This window comes from Peromyscus maniculatus, chromosome 5, assembly GCF_049852395.1.
Source record: "Peromyscus maniculatus bairdii isolate BWxNUB_F1_BW_parent chromosome 5, HU_Pman_BW_mat_3.1, whole genome shotgun sequence".
NCBI classification, from domain to species: Eukaryota; Metazoa; Chordata; class Mammalia; order Rodentia; family Cricetidae; genus Peromyscus; species Peromyscus maniculatus.
In genome coordinates this window covers 72365722-72381338 of record NC_134856.1, presented here as the reverse complement: position 1 = coordinate 72381338, position 15617 = coordinate 72365722, and the positions used below count along the sequence as shown (strand labels likewise).

General features: G+C 42.2%; 1 long non-coding RNA gene across 1 annotated transcript; it reads right to left on the bottom strand.

Annotated features, from left to right (window-relative positions):
* Positions 1-2761: 2761 nt before the first annotated feature.
* LOC121829764 (uncharacterized) lies at positions 2762-3801 on the bottom strand. The gene is made up of 2 exons (XR_006072833.2): positions 3230-3801; positions 2762-2858 (listed from the first exon to the last, which is right to left on the bottom strand). It is a non-coding gene; the product is annotated as an uncharacterized LOC121829764 (long non-coding RNA).
* Positions 3802-15617: the final 11816 nt, after the last annotated feature.

Genomic DNA, 15617 nt, shown 5'->3' with positions numbered 1-15617 from the left:
TGCAAAGCCCAGAATTAAATATAGTATGTGAGAGGCTATGACACTAAATTTAGGGGACAATTGCTACATATTTCTTTCTTTCTGTGCTCAAAGCTCTGTTGATAATTTTTAGAACTTAACAGACTTCACAAACAACAATCAAGATACCAAGTCATAGTCATGTTTCTTGCTGACGGTCCACTTTAGTGGACCAAAAGGCCTCCAAGCTCTCTGCAAGTGGAGCATCATTTGAAGCTGAGAAGTCCTTCAAAATGTCAGGAAAAGAACCAGGAAGTGAAGGATGATTCATACAAGTTGCCTGGCATTCGTGTCCTAAGACCTAGTTACTGCAAAATTCCAGCTCCAAATAGCTTATCCTGCCTACTCCAGAATTAACCATGCAGTCCTCGGCACCAACACTGTCCTACTACATACAGCACTATATGGCTAAAAACGCTGAGAAGTGTTGCTCTGGCTTCATTTCACAGGAAGCAGATGTCTCCTTTTTAGCAATGTTTCAGAAGAAATCTGCAACCAACCCATGAATTTGCCTTTAAAACACAAGGTGGAATCTTGAAAAAAAAAAAAAAAAAAAAAAAAGGCGGACATGCTCTATTTTATGGAATTAATCCCTTCTTAAAATTGCACCTGCAAATCATACTCTCCTTGATCAATCCTTGTTTTTTTCATATCATTTAAAATAAAATTCCAGAGCTGTCTCCTAGGAAGAAACATAGAGCTCAGTATGAAAGTATCCCCACTTACTAAGCTATCAGCCTTCAAACAAATACAGCTGGAGAGAAATAATATTTTTATTTAAAACATCAGCATTTGTATAAGCTAAGTGCCAGGGGCAGCAGTGTGGCAGTTATTTTTACTTTTTAAAAACACATTCAAAATTCAAAGGAAAACTACCTCCCATTTCAATTTAAGACACATTGGGAGTGGGGCTGTAGCTCAGTGGTAAGACACTTGCCTGGCAGGTAGGCCCAGGGCCATGGGTTCAATCTTCACCCCACCCCTCCAATATTGCCAGAGAAAAAGGAAACTTTGAGTTGAAGGCAAATAGAAGCTGTCATAAATACCTTCCCTTGATGTAGCCTGTGATATATGCTTGGGATGCCCACATGGTACATTCTGAAGTGTTAGAGGAACATTTGCTCTTTAGACAAACATACTGGACAAGAAATCAAACTAATCAGTAAAAACATTCATTTCACACATATAAAAATATTTTTAAAATGATTTCTCTGTATTTTACTTCTATAAATCAGATTTTCAGTGTACACTTACACCAAAGGAAAAAAATATATTTGATTTATTTTGAGGCTATCCAAGCCATATTTTCAAATTTCTTCTTAGATTCCATCCAAAGAAGCTGTTCTTTCTGTTCTCATATCACCCCTCTACCGCATCCAACCTCCTAGTCAACTTCTAAGTATTAACACTTCCCTCCCCATCCCTGTCCCTACGCGGTCTTCTCTCCTTTGGTTAAAAATATCTGTAATGTAAAGTTGGGGGATGAAAAGAGCCCGAGCTGGAAGAGGAAGAAGATGTCTAAAACAAATCCAGAATTTTCCTTAAGAAAGGTAAGCCTCACGTAATGGAAAGCTAAAGAAATGGGATGTAGGAGGGCAGAGGAGGAGGGGAGGAAAGCTGAGAGAGTGGAACTGAGTGCTGAGGGGGAGAAATAGCCTTTAACTGGGCAGGTATAACTGAAGGTCTTTGGAGCCATTGAGTGGTATAAAAATGGAAAAAGAAAAATGGCCGTGATGGTTAAGCTCCAACTTGATGGGATTTAGAATCAGCTACAGACAAAGGTCTTGACTCATTTGTGAAGCTTTCCTCATGAGGCTTTTACTGACTTGGGAAACTTACGCCTCGTTGGGGTGGCATCACTCCATGGACTCCGGTCTGGACGGAATAGCAGGGAGGAAGTGGGTGGAGTGCCAGCATGTGTGTGTGTGATTGCTTCCTGCCTATGTCTACAACTCAGCCACATGCCTCACACTCCTACCGCCCTGATTTCCCCACCGTGAAATAAAATATATATTTTTTCCCTTAAGATATTTGCATCAGATATTTTGGTACAGCAATGAGAAAAGCAACGGATGTAACGATTAAAAAATATTACTGGGATTTAAACATTAAAAATCATTTCATGTTTGAGAGCCTAGGCAGCTAAAAATAACGGAATCCACTTTAGAAAAATAACATTGACTGTCTGAAGGGGCTGTCTTTACATTTGGCTTTGGACCATGAGCAGTTCCTGCTGCTGAGAGGCCCAGCAGGAGGGGCCCTATACCCAGGAGGACCTAGTTCTGATGTTTCTCTGGCTGTAGCCTCTGGGGTGATGGGACTATAGAATGTGCCCATATAACACCTACACCTCCCTCTTCTGTAGCATGATCCTAAGTTCCCTAGTTCCCCAAACAACCTTGAGTTAAGAGCTACAAACTGCTTTGCAGAGATTGTTCTAGCTTTTTTTTGGGGGGGGGGGTTGGAGGGGGAGTATCTGTCTTCCCAAGGAGCATTGTCCTGGGTGGTGAGGCATGGCACAGAATTCTCATCAACATGAAGGATAGCAAGAGCTCCTTAAGGCATGGGAGGAGGAGGGTAAGTGTGGGCCTGTGCAGTCACCCATGGTTTGTAAGGACAAGGAGTGAGAGAACTAGAAAAATGAAATTTAGCCATCCAGAGTATTTTAAAGATCAGTTCATCTTGATAGAAGGAGCAGCATCATTTATGTAGGACCTTGTTCATATTGAAATATTCAGTCATGTGGCATTTGCACTTTTTATTTGTATTTATGCCTGGAGATCGTAAGTGATGGGAAACCTCATGCTTGATTGTAGAGAACCATGTGCCTCCAAGATTTACTGTAATTACATTCAGAAAACAGGCGTAAAAATTAGTGCTATGATTATGCTTTGGACGTCCTACCCAAATCCATCTTATCCCATGGTGATTTGGGGAGGCAATCAGGATAAGCAGCACTGGTGAGGGGAGGGGCTCCTGGGGAATGTGTGCCTTAAGAGGGAGGAAGAAGAGAAAGAGGAGGAAGAGGAACACACATTTACTCTTAGCACTCAAGAGGCTAATGCAGGAAAATCACGAATTCAAGGCCAGTCTGGCTTATAAAGAAAGGTCTCATCTAGAAAGAAAAAGGAAATGAATAAAAACAACAAAAGAAAGGAGGAGGAAAAGAAGAGAAGAGAGGAGGAAGAAAGACTCAAAGAGGCATGCTTACTTTGTCTCTCTTAGGATGGATGCTCTGTGCTGCCTCAGGCTCTGCAGAGTCCCTGTCAGCAAGGACCTGACTGCAGAGTCCCCATAAGCTAAACGGACTTTATTTACCCTATGCAGGCCTTTAACTTTAGATTGCCTAGCCTCCACGATTTTAAAAGCAAACCTTTATTCTTTATCAATTGTCCAGCCTTTGCGACTCAATCCAAGAAACAGTCTTGTTTGCTTCACTTGCATGGGAATCCATTTGGGAAAGCCATCATATGGAATCAAATGCCAAACCTGGGTTCAAGGCCCACCTTCATTTCTTTTATCTGCTTGAACCCTTCCAAACCTCACCAGGCTTCCCTGGGAAGCCAGTTGCTGCCGGGTTCATGGAGACAGTCCTGAGGTGCCTTTGTTCACAAAGCAGGGAGTCTGGATACCCTGTAACTTTCGCCTTTGGCTTATTCTCACATAACCACTCCCTCTTTAAACCAGATGTTGCAGGGCAATCGCAATGACAGGCTGTGTGGTCATTTGCTGAACCTGCTCTGTGAGAGTCCAACAGACCTAGGCTGTTTCCCTTTATCTCCCACCAGACATGTACCTGAGCTCTGTTCCTCAGTCCTTAGTTACTAGATCACAATGGCCATTATGTCCTCAGAATAACAAAACAAGAAAGGAATGCAAAAGTGCTTGTCATACAGACACTTGAGAATCTTAAGCCTTCTGCTTCAGGCTTACATTGAACTTTATTCCCCTTAGACAATTTCGCTCATTCACAGGGATTTTGAATGTTGATGGAGTCTGCCAAGATTGAAAGTCAAATTTGTAATTATTTGGTACATTGAGGACTATTACTTCTTTAAAAAAAATTTTTGTGTGTGTTAAGGGAAAAACAAGTTGTTTTTTTCTTTTCCACTCATACACTCAGTGCAACACAGAGAGCTTTTGTGATCTGGTGTGTGGGAGTTTCCACGCCCGAAGCAATTCTCCTGGAGTCACCAACTGAGTGTTCTATAACTCTGACATTAGCTACCTAGAGACAGAACCCCACGGGTTGAAGGCTCTCTCCCACAATGTTTGTCCTCTTCAGATGCCAGCTGTCATGTGGGTCATCCATGCCCCTGACCCATGGGTCTCTCAGGTTTGACTCATTTGCCAGAATGCCTCTTAGAGCTGAGGGGAAAACATTTACCAGTTTTGAATTTGTTACTTTTGTATATCTGGAACCAAAATACCTGACAGAAACAGTTTCAGGGAAGGAAGTCTTATGTCGCTTGTGGATTTCAGATGGTTCAGTCCAGGGACACTTGGCCTTTATGCACTCAGTCAGAACACCATAGTGATGGCAGCTTGCAGAGGAGGCTGCTGTTGGCCTCACAGTGGAGAGGAAGCAGAAAGAACAAGACACTAGGGACCAGGTACAACTTCAAAAGGATGCCAACGGTCACCTACTGCATTTAGGTAGGCCCTACCTCCTGTAGTTTCGCCACTTCCCTAGATGGTGCTAACTCAATGCATGAACTGTCAGAGAGATTTCATATTCAAACTATAACCCTTTATTGGAAAACATATTGCAAAAAAAAAAAAAAAGATACAGATGAGTACCCAGAGCCAAAGACAGGTAGAACTTGGTCTATAGGGCTGGCAACTCCATGATCTTCTCTGGGCCTACCACCCTGCTAGCACCTAGATTTGTCCAACCGGAAGCTCCCTGCATGTTACTGTCTAAGAGTTTCTATGGAGGTCAGTTTCCAGTGCGTCAGCCCTCTCTCCTCAAGGTTGGTGTATGACGCTGAAGTGACTCTCTAATGTCACGATCATTTGGTCTTTCTGGACACTTGACCTCATGCTAATGCTGTCTATAGACCCCCACCTACCCAAATTCACTCCACTAGCACCAATTCTAATGTGATCCAAAGGACTTTGAGTTAGTCAGAGTTCTCTAGAGGAACAGAACCAATAGGATGACTATATATATATATATATATATATATATATATATATATATATATATATATTTGTTAATCAGCTTACATTAAAATAGTAACAGTGGTTGTCTCACACCAAGAGGCTGAGAACTGGGTGGGGCCGTGGTGATGCAAGCCTTTAATCCTAGCACTCAGGAGGCAGAGCCAGGGGATCTCTTTGTGTTTGAGGCCAGCCTGGTCTACAGAGCAAGATCCAGGAAAGGCACCAAAACTACAAGGAGAAATTATCTCAAAACAAAACAAAACGAAATAAAACAAGGCTGAGAATTCTGTAGTTCCTTGGTCTGTAAGGCTGGGTCCTTCTGAAGTCCCAATCTGGCACTGAAAACCTGGGAGGTTCCTGGAGTGCCACTGGTCCTCAGTCAGTGATGGGAGCCTGGAAATGCTGGTTCTAGTATCAGCAAGGAATCAGCAGCAGCAGCAGCAGCAGCAGCAGCAGCAGCGGCAACACCAAGGAAAATCACCGTGGCAGGGAGGTGAAAGGCTATGCAGGCAAGAGAGAAAGCCAAGTGAGCGGAGTGTGCTCACACTTGGCGTGGGGACTTGCCACATCGATAAAAGCAACCAGGACAAATCTCTGGGTGAGGCTCCTACACAGGTGGTTCTAATTTGTGACAAGTTGACACTGAAGCCATTGCAGGCTTGAAAGAAAGATGCTGTTGCTGCTTGTGGGGAACCCCTGGGATTTTAGCAAATTGATTCAAGAACCAGCCATTACAGCAATAGATGCTTTGGGTACCCTTGTCACTAGGGGAGTTACGAGAAAGTTCTGTGTTGGGATCTGAGGCAAAGACTGATCCTGTTTCAAGTTGTACCACAGTTGGTTTGTTTATGTGGTTGATTTTGTTTTCATGGGTCTGTTTTGGGGGAGGCTGTTTTGATTCCACGTATACTTCGGGCAGATGTTTATCTTGATTTGAGTCTTTGTATGTAAGATGTTAACAATTACCCTAAACCAAACTATGTCGCACTGTGGCACTAATAGAATAAGCAGTCACATCTGAGGTCAAAGAAAATGTGATTAAAAAAAAATGAAGTTGGGGAAAAGTACGAATGCTCACTGAAGGTTCTGGAACTTTGCTTGCGGCTGTATGCATTTCTTTCTTTCCTCCTCATGGAGCACTCTGAACTGCACTGAGTTGATTCACTCATAGATGACATAGAGCAGACACCTGCTGCTCGTGTCTTCCCAAGCAGCTGTCAGATACATGGAGTCCAAGCAGTGTGAACACAGACTGACGCTGACACCAGATTTGGACTCTGATGGTACAGTTGGGAGAGATAAAATGCCTGTGACTTCTACTCTTCCTTTTCTCTTTCCTCATCCAAAGGATTATTTAGTAATCTGTTTACACATTTAGCACATACTTGGCTCTAATAATAGCCCTGGACCTGAATCATCTTCCTCACTGGCTGTTACACGGAGTCCTCAGCTGTTTCCATGACTTGTGTGGCTGGCTTTTGGTGCTATCTGGAAACCTCAGAGAATGTGCAGAGTGACCAGGGATGTTAATTTTAGCTAGCCATGACGTGAGCAACCTTCTATTTGTCTGCATTGGTCTGCTTTTAAAATATGCAGTGTAATGATAGAGGAAATGTCACTATATACAAATGTGGTTTAAATGCACTCATATAAGACATACATTCTGTCTGAGAGTGTAGCACAGTGGTAGAGTCTGTATATAATAAATGTGTAGGACCTTGGTTCAATCCTCATTAATAATAAAAATGACAATAACAGCAATATTGTATGTCAATACTAATATCAATGATTAATTTGACATCATTGAGATGAACATCTGTATAAATAAGAATGTACTTAGTGGACTTCTGGGAGGTAGTGATAGTGTTCAGTTTCTTGGTCTGAGACTTGTTATATAAGCACATTGAGTCTGTGAACATTCCTCGAACCAAAGATTTAAAATATGTGTTCTTCTCTGTATTTTATTGTGCTTTCCAAACTGGTCTCAAATGTTATTATTTCATCTTAGGTTTTGTTTTGTTTTGTTTGTTTCTGTGTGGTGCTGGAGATGAAGAGCCTTACGCATGCTGAGTATTTACTGTACCGCTGAGGCATACCCCTACCCACTAATTTTTTTTTAAGAAGAAGAAAAGTAGAATAATACACCATCTACACACACTGAGGCATATTTAAGCTGAACTGAACATTGAATAGTGTTCAGAAGTTTTACAGAGGAAAAAAAAACCCAACAGACACGATTATTTAACGAGAGCCCCTATTTTATGATTTTCAACTTTCCCCACAACAAAACATTTTTCTCTACACATAATTATAGGGATACATTAAATCAGGTTTTAAAATAACTGTTCGCTTTGATCTTATTTATTTTTGTTGAAAGGTAAATCTTTACCCTCCCCTCCTTTTTTTTTTTTGGAAAGTGTGGGAGAAATGGGTCCTTATCATTCAGTATAGATGGGAGTAAAGCTCAGGACGAACTCTTTGCAGGTCAAACCTGGGAGCAGCTATAAAAACAGGTAATGTTCTTGTGAATTTGTTGAAGCAATTGTGCTTTAAGGATTATCCCAGAAATGCCCTGAGAACTCTGAGGTACTTTCCTTCTTCAGTCATCTGGATGAAACACGTCTGGTGTGTCTGGGAGGCTATTTCAGAGGATTAACTAAGGGAGAAGAAGACCTTTCCCGTGTGTAGGTGGTGCCAGTCTGGGACCGGGATGGAATAAAAGGTACAAAAGAGGCTAGAGAGTGCAAGTGGTCTCTCTCTGCTCCCCAGCCTCTGCCAGGTGAAGCCTCTCCAGCAACACACCCCCTGCCACCATGATGCTCTACCCAAGCAGGTGGGCCAACCATGAGCTAAACCTCCGAGAACAAGCAAAAACTTCCTTCTTAAGTAACCCCAGTATATTTTTTACCATGGTGATGATAAAATAACCAACACACTCACTCACACCACTCATTTGCTGAGTGCAGGAGATTCAGCGCCTGGACCTTTGTTGGAGCATGAAACAAGACAGGTACAGTCATGGCTCTCAACAGAGTTCATCAGCAAATGGCAAAGCATCGTCTTACAGCTTTGCTGCCTGCTTAATGTAAAGAGACAAATGAGGGTGTTGGGCACTGCACCCAGCACTCGGGAGGCAGAAGCAGGTGGACTCTGAGTTCGAGGCTAGCCTGCTCTTCGTAATGAGTTCCAGGACAGCCAGGGCTACCTGGAGGGATCCTGTCTCAGCCATGACAAGTGACTAAGTCCCTCAAATAGAATAACTCTTGGAGCAGTATGCAGGTCCGGACCCATGGACTGTGGATATGCCTCCATTACTCTCTCTTTCCCTTTATCGCCAACTAGAACCCAGACTTGATTGCGACATACCTGTATCCAGGCAGACAATAATGATACCCGGGTCAGATTGATGACTTAGAAGGAACATATATCTGACCATAAGAAGTATAATTTTCATAATGACCTAGACTTGTTCCCCTGACCTTTAAAACAGAGTCTACTTTCTCGGACAGTTTTAGTTTTAGAGAGAAATTTAGAAAGGTTTTAGACTCCCAGGCCCTGTTTTGTTTCCTCTCTTACTAATGTCTTGGAATCATGTGATATATTTGCCATAGTTATGAACCAATATTGGTACAAATGTTATTGATGATTATTCTTTACATTTTTCTAACTTACATACAAGTAGAGTCATTTGTGTGTTTTGTCCTTAGTTACACACCACATGTCCATCAGTTACACCATGGCTACTAACAAACCTCAACTAACTATGTGGGTTTGCAAATGAATGATGACATGTACCCATTATTACAGTGTCAGTGTCAGTGTGTGTGTGTGTGTGTGTGTGTGTGTGTGTGTGTGTGTGTGTAACTGATTGCCAGGCAGTATGTGACTAAGGAGAAAATACACGTGACTCTACTTATATGTAACTTAGGATAGGAAAGCAAAGCTAACTCTGGTATTAGGAAAACTAAATAACAACATTAAAATATAGTGTGGAAAACTAGAGAACTAGGATACAATTTTTCATTGGCCCTAGGCAGATGAGCTGCAAAGGCTTATGTCTGGGATTCAGTCATTCAGTATGTTTTTTTTTGTTTGTTTTTTTTTTTTTTTACAGTGGTTACAGTTCAATTCTCGGATGTCTCCTAGAGGTCCACGTATTGAAAGCTTCTGCTCAGCTTATAACACTATCGGGAGGTAGTGAAACCTTGAAAGGATAGAACCTACTGGAAGTTAGGTCATTGGGAGCATGTACTTGAGGATGCATGCCCCTCCTCTTTTTCTCTCTCTCTGCTTCCTGGCTGATAGGAAGTAATCAGAGCCCCTATCATGACGATTATATTTTCTGTGATAGCATAAAGCTAAGGAAGATGGCTCTACAAAAACTCTCTGAGCATGGACCCCAGGTCTGATTAATCCCAGTAGGGCAGGTTAATGGAATGAACTGTTACCTGTGATCAATTAGAGGTTACAGGTGCTGAGATCATTAAAGAAATATGCATTATGCACCAATGTGCAAACATTAACATATCTCAGATTCTCTTACTTTATTATGAAGAGGTTTTTGTTAGTCTGATTATTTTTTAACTCTACAAGCCTGGCTAGTCATGTGTTACATTAACAGTTCCCTAAGGGGGATATCTGTTAAGGCTGGCATTGGTATTTGCTAAAACTTATTAATCGCTTTCAATGGGTCAAACACCATAGTAAGTAAGTTTTATTACACTGTCTCATATGGCTTAGCTACTTTTCTATTGCTGTGATGAGACACCATGATCAAGGCAACTTATAGAAGAAATTGTTTGGGGCTTGTAGTTTCAGAGGGTTAGAATCTATGCCCATCATGATGGGGGAGGGGAGTAGCAGGCCGACAGGCAAGATGCTGGAATACTAGCTGACAGCTCACATCCTGAGTAACAACCACTCACAGCGAATTGGGAACAGCATGGGCTTTGGGGACCTCAAAGCTTCCCCAGCGATATGCCTTCTCCAACGAAGCCACACCCAATCCCCCTTAGACATTTCCACCAACTGAGAACCAAATACTAAAATATACGGGCCTGTGGGGGGCCATTCTCATTCAAACCACCACAATCACAAAACTAATTTAACATATGAGGTAAATACTAAGTTAAGCTCCTGTGGATCCTCCCAACAACCCTATGAGCTGGTTCCTATTATAAGGTCCATTTCTCAACTGAGGAAGCCTTCCAAGGACACATAGCAAGTGTGTGGGCAGAGCCAGGGTTTATTTAAAACTTGGTTTGTTTTCATTCCAAGCATGAACTCTTGACCACACTGCTCTGTCTAGGAGGAAATGCTGGAGGAGCCTCTTGAACACAGGCTTATGAAGGTAAAGCCTCAACCGCGGAAACATAAGGCTTCAAGGACTTCTCTCAATACAATTCATCATCATTCAGCTAGGGAAACTGAGTCCTGCAGTCTTTGGTGTCATGCTTCATAGCAGAGTTAGGAAACCAGGGCTGAACACTGTTATTTCCCAGTCTGTTCGTTGTCTCATGGACCTCTATACTTGTGTGGTGGCATTGTGTGCTGTGCCTGTCAGCTACAGAATGTCTTGTAAGTCACCCATTGTTGGGAGAAAGGAGGCTTTCTTCAGAAGCATAGATGATCCCTGTATTCCATCCTTCTCTCATGCAAATTTGAATTTATGAGTCTCTGGATAAGACCCCCATGCCTGCAGTGATGGCTGAAACATACCTATCATTTTAGACATCCTGCAAAAAGTTGCTAAATGTATAATCTTGACACAAACTGCTCGATGAAAAGCAAGCGGTTGCCATGACATCCCAGACAGCATCTACAGCATGCAAACATCTCCCTAATATAGTTTTTTTTTCTAGTAAAAATAGAAAGCTGAGAGATCGGTGAATTTAGGAAGGGTGGGGGGCTTGAAAAATGAAGGCATTTCATTACGTTTATGACTTTTTTCAAAACCACTATTTTAATTCTTGCCAGTGTACCAGCAGTCATCCTCAGTAGTCACACCGCTGACACCTGCCTGTTTGTCTGAGGCCTACATTACTGATAGCTATTGATAGATGATGATTAGAACTACTTTGTAGTCAGTTTCATGGCACTGGTGCTCTCTGTGTCATTAATCATGTATGGGCTGTCTTGTCAGAATCAGATTCTAGACACTAGATGAATAAGACAAATCTAAATCACTCAGATCATGTTCTTCAGTAACCACACACACACACACACACACACACACACACACACACACACACAGTTGCGTCTTTAACTGCTGTGTCTTTTAGTGTCTTTTCCAAGATTCCAAGGATAAAATGCTGGGAGAGACAAGAAAATATCTAATTACCCCTAAGGAATATAAATTTCTTTCCCACCACTTGCCACCATGGTCCCTTATTGGTTTCCTCTAGGAGTCAGGATGGGAAAGAGGAAGCACTGGCATGCACGGATAGAAGCAACATTACTGACTCTCAAACTCGGACAAGTTTCCTCTAAGACCATGATGAAATGAATGAAAGTATGCAGCAAGACAAGAACAAGGCCACCGGGTGGCCCACTCGGTATCAAATTGTCCCGCTGTACTTAACTAGGCAGCTGCTGTTTCTTCAACACTGGCAAAAGTCCCTCGGTGTTTAGCCTTGTTCAGAACAGGGCTCCCAACCCAACTTACCCATCATCATTTTCCCACCGTCTCTTTCCACCACACCACATAATCCGCATTGTGTGTTTTCTCTTGAATGCAATGGCCAAAATCAACTTGTTCAACTACAGGTGAGCTCTTAGTAGGCTCTGGATGGAGGAAATTGGCTCCTGTCTTAATTTGCTTTCTATAGCTGTGATTAAAAACCAGGACCAGATCCAACTTGGGAAGGAAAGGGTTTATTTCAGTTTACAGCTTACAGTATGTCTTGAAGGGAAGGAGAGGAGATGGCGGAATGCTGTTTACTAGCTGCTTTCCAGGCTCACATTCTTATACCTTTTAGGACTACCTGCCCAGGGGTAGCACCAACCACAGTGGGCTGGGTCCTCCCAGACACAATAATCATTAATCAAGAAAATGCCATTTCTCAAGTGAGGTTCCTTTTCTCAATGACTCAACCTTGTGTCAAGCTAACAATAAAAACCTAACCAGCACAGCATCTTCATCACTTGTACTAAATGTTTTCATTATTCTATGTTTACCTTGCTTCCTATGTCTTCTCCAAGAAGGCAAGTTCCAGAGGGCAGGAACCACATCTATCCTGTTCCCTGTGACAGTCAGCACTTAATCTTTCCCTGGACTGTGGTGGGTGTCTAATGCTTGCTAAGTAAAGAATGGACAGCTAAGGAAATTCACTATACCCCGCTGTCTCCATCTCTCTCTGGCACATCTAAAAAGCCAGCATGTAGGTTGTAATTTAACTTCATGCCTTTTGAAATTGCTAATACACGCTGGAACATACGCATAAAAGTTCGCTTTGAACCCTACTTAATTTCATCTTAGCAATGTTGATCTCCAAAGTTTAAATCCAAACTTTTGACCTCCAAAGCTTTAATTTCCCAGCAACCACTATGAGGGTGTTTGAGTATTTCCCTTTTCTATATTTCATTCTTTTAAAAAAATAAATCTTCTTGTTTTGATCTCCATTCCAAAAATACCACAACTAGTTGAGCAGACTAACATATTATCAGCTAGGTGGATGGTAACAGTAAATTCTCCTTAGTAGAAAGAGGTGGAGAAGTGTAATGGGTATTCACACCTGATGGAGGTGGTACTTCTTGTCTGCCTATGAGACCTCTTAAAAGGGTAGAGGGAGGGAATCACAAGCTCTCTAGGACATGGAAGGCTTCCTGATGCACAATTCAGAAAACTGTAACCTTGTGAACTGGTCTGGAGTTTTCCCCATCTTTCCCTGGGAGACAAAGAGGCAACGGTGTCGCTTCATTTTATATTCGTCAGTGTGTGATCCCCATTTCATCCTGTATTAAATAAGTCTTCTTCCCAGACATCTGTGGATTTCTCACATCATAGAAGGGTCACAGGACTCTTAACCAGAATTCCAGGATTTATTCTCTCCTGTCCTTCATCCACCAAACTACAAATGATCTTGGGAGATGCCAGAGTATAAAAGAAATGGAAGGTTAGTTGAAAGGGAAACACTATGATGCAGCTTCCATGAAGTCATCAACCATGATGGGGTGGGACTTTCTAGTTATTTGGGGGTCCCTCATGTTCCTTTAAGCAACCCCTTACCCATGCTCTGTCATAAGTCTACCAAATACCAAAAGTTTTTAAGTATAAAAATTGGATATATCAGTACTGTACGTTGGCCTTTGTCTTCTTTAAGACAAGGTCTGTCTCTGCAAACTAAACTGGACTAGAACTCACTATGTTCCTTTTGGTTTCACATTTGCAGCAATCTTTCTGCCTCAGCCTTCTGTGAGGCCCAGTCTGGCTAGTGTTGTGGTTCTGGAGCTAATAAGCAAAAAATGTCAGGGGATACCAACAAATAAGATGCAAGGTGTGAGCTGGAGAGACAGCTCAGTATTTAAGATCTCTGGCTGCTCTTCCAGAGGACCAAGGTTCCATTCCCAGCATGGACCTGGAAGATAGTAACTGTCTGTAACTCCAGTCCCAAGGGATCCTATGCCCTCTTCTAGCCTCCGAGGGCACTGCATGTATGCGGTACACATACATGCCAACAAAACACTCTTGCACTTCAAAATAAATAGGGGGGAAAAGAATGCAAATGGTCTTCAGAAAGTTTAGCATTCTCCATGGCTATTATTGGTCACTAAAATTCAAGTTACTTTCTACTTACGTATGGTGTTATGTGACAGACAGACGCAGTTTGGATCATTAATGCTGTAGTATATCAAAACACTCAGGTGACTCCCTAGTCCATCTAATAAATTCCTGGAATCTCAGTGGCAGCCCAGCAGAGGCTTTGGTGACAGCGACTGCACTGAATAACTGCCTTCTGCCACGTGCTGTGCATGTTATAAACACAGTCCTCAGAAAGATGCATGAAACAGAAGCTTTATAAGAGAGCTCCGAGCAGGCTACCCACCAGTGTGATGAAGTACCCTGTTAGGACACAGGCTAATAAAAACCAAGAAATGGGCATCTAGCTAGCTGGAGTAACCTTATTTAACTATGAATTTAGTCATCTTTGAAATATCAGGGGGTAGCGTTGCTGGGGAGGTGACTCAGCAGGTAAAGGTGCCTCTTATTTGCACAAGCCTGGTGACCTGAGTTCAATCCTGGAACGCACTTCAAGGTCAAATAAGAGAGCCAGATCCACAGAGTTGTCATGACCTCCGTGAGTGTGCCCCCTGTGACGCACACACATACAATAACAATGATAGAAACGTTAAAAGAACTCTGAACTCTCTTTTAGACTCCTGTGGGAGCCAGTATTGATGTCACAGTCTCAACACTACAAACGGTGTGACATCAGGTTCCTGGAAGTCAGAACCTCTGGCTCCAGATAAGTGATGGGTTAGCTGGAGTTCTTGGATGTGTAAAGCCTTTAGTTTATTAGTTCTACAATAAGAAACAGACTATTTGAAAGCTGTGAAACACATCTGAATCAAATGTTGCTGCTTCAATACCTTGGGGATGGAATCCCAAGCAAAATCTACAGCTGCCCGAGGCCTTGTGATTTCTCTGCCAATAGTCTGCAGGGTAAACTATTTAACATGGAGACATTCCTTTGTTTTGGACAGGGTCTGTCTGTGTAGCACAGGCTGGCCTTGAACTCACAGACATTCTCCTGTCTATGCCTCCTGAATGCTGGGATTAAACACTAAGGACCAGCTTGGAACCATTCTTAAAACCCACACTTGAAGATCTTTATGTATTAAGGTCTCATTTTCTATACCTTGTGAACTCATGGTTTTAGTCACTTAAGTGTCTGTCTCAACTGGATAAATAAAATGTTTAGACAGTAATTCACAATTCCTTCAGGAGTGCAAGGGTTCCAGATGAGCCCTCAGAATTTCATTCAGAAAAGGCACACCAAAAATTATCTGAACCAATACTAATTCTACCCATCTGTATCACAATAATCTAGCCATTAGACGATCTCCTGGAAGTACCATGTACATAGAATATCCAGCAGGGCAGCCATGAAAAGAATGTCCCATGCATAGGACAAGGTTTAAACCTTGACCTGCCATTTACTGCTTATTCTGTGACTCAGTTTCCTCTTGTATAGCTTGCTGGTGATATTCTTACTTTCCTGTGAAATGGAGGTGGGGTTGAATTGAAGGAAGATATGAGAAGTTTCTAAAACATTGCCCACGACAAAAAGCTCAATCAGTATTCCTCATATGTAGCCTTATCCAAGAGGACTCTGTTAAAACAACATTTGTTATGAGATGACAGCAAGCAGGCAGTTTGCTGTGTGATGACCTGAGATAATACGGGCTTTCTCTCCACACTGATAAACATGCCT